We start from the raw sequence: 1,931 nt of genomic DNA, 5'->3' as shown, positions 1-1,931 counted from the left end.
TCCCCTTTCCCCCCCAGCTCCTCCTTGTTGGTGAGAACAAGGTCCAGCACAGCACCTCTCCTCATTGCCTCCTCTATCCCTTCAGAAGGAAGTTATCATCAACGCATTCCAGGAACCTCCTGATTGCTTGGGCCCTGCTGTGTTGTCTCTCCAACAGATATCGGTGTGGTTGAAGTCCCCCATGAGGATCAGGGCTTGTGAAAAAAAAATATAAAATAAGATATGCACTTTTGTGTTGGGTTCTGCAAAGTCCTGTGCTGACATCAAGTGGTGACATATTTTTCATGCCGAAGGGAGCCAGACTTGCTGTGCCAGGTATGCAGGGGGTGATATTCGGTGTCACGGGAAGGTAAAGGCAAGTAGAGAGAGGCCACGGGGCGACTACAGCAGTAACCTCGCTGGCCGGCGCTCCCCTGGGGAGCCAGGGGAGGATGGGAAAGCAACGCGAGGGTGAGGTGAGCCTCTGCAATGGCTCTGGGGCAGACGAGGTGCTGGCTGAGCCCCCCAGCACCCACCAGATGTGACCACTGGCAACAGCCCCCCGTGATTCCCCAGCCACGGAACCCCCGGCCGGGACAGGTACGACGGGGTTTGGTGGCCCCAGGGGACTGAGGAGAGCACGGAGAGAGCTCGTTCTCTAAAGAAAGCGCGACACACCGTTAACCAAAGAGGGTGGGAGGCCGTATTAACTAATTCTGCAGAAATATCAAGGAGGGGAAAATAAATACGTAAGGTTACGAACCAGCTGTGAATAAAATCGAGCTTGGTATTAGAAGGGTTTTAGCTCCGAGTGAACTTCTGGAACAACATCCCTGTGGAGACTGTGCAGGAAAACCCTCCCAGAATGCGGTTTTATTGCAGAGGTTAATTATTTGCTGAAGGCATTAGGGTCCGTGATGTGAGCTGTAACATCAGCCCCGGGCTGGCAGGGACTGGCCCTGGTGAGGCGTGCGGTCCGCGTCACTCCCCTGCCTCGGTGCTCCCTGAAGATGGTTTGAAAAGCTGCACCTGATGGGAAGTGAAGTTTTATTTGGGCATTTGCCCATGAATGCCCAGATCAGTTCTACTTTGTTAAAAGAACTGCATACTCAAACAATAGCTGGGAAGTTATGACATGAAAACACAGGATGGTCGCTGTGTTTCTAACTCAGATAAAAAAAAACACGTTTCCTCTCACCAGTTGTTGCTCTGACTGTAGAAATTGTTTCCTGCTCTTCCAGGAGCCTGCCTGTGCTGGGAGCCGAAAAACCTCCCCGCAGCACCGTACCCATTGCACGCCGATGGATTTACCCTTCCTCTGGTGCGTGGCACAGCAGCCCCGGGGGTGCCGCGGCCCTCTCCGTACTTACACCTCCTCTCACAGACCTTGTGCGTGACCGGGATCCTGAAGTCAAGAAGAGTTTCCCATGCTCTCCTTCATGGCTGGGCAGTACAAACCCAACAGTCAAAAGGAAAAATGCCGTATCTGTTCCGATACATCCCTGTGGGGGAAATCCCACGCTTGGTTGCTCCGAGATGTGATGGGTTTTGACCAGTGCAGCGAAGCCTTGGCCAATATTTCGTAGGGACAGCGTATGAAAGAGTCATGCCATAAATCGATCCCTGTGGTCATCATCGAGCTGGTGCTTTGATACGGTACAAGGAAACGTTCATACTGTTCATCTCTCCCCTTTTTGTGGTAAGGTAAGCGAAGGCTGGGGGGTGGGAGGAATACCCAAACCTTGGAGCAGCTGCCGGCAGTGCCCGAAGAGCAGGGACACCGCCGCACCACTGAGCGGGGGTTTGTTAAGTTGGGTTCTTTTTTTCATGTGTTGACTTTGAGGCCAGGCTTTGCCCTTAGAGGTTTTGTTTTCTCATGAGCAGCTGGACTTTAAACTTCAACATCTCTCCTGCAGCCATTTCCCGCAAGAGCTGCCGGAACGCAGGCCGGC

The sequence above is a fragment of the Cariama cristata genome, unplaced genomic scaffold (genome assembly GCF_000690535.1).
Source record: "Cariama cristata isolate BGI_N322 unplaced genomic scaffold, ASM69053v1 scaffold4907, whole genome shotgun sequence".
Classification (NCBI taxonomy): Eukaryota; Metazoa; Chordata; class Aves; order Cariamiformes; family Cariamidae; genus Cariama; species Cariama cristata.
This window is presented reverse-complemented; position numbering follows the sequence as displayed.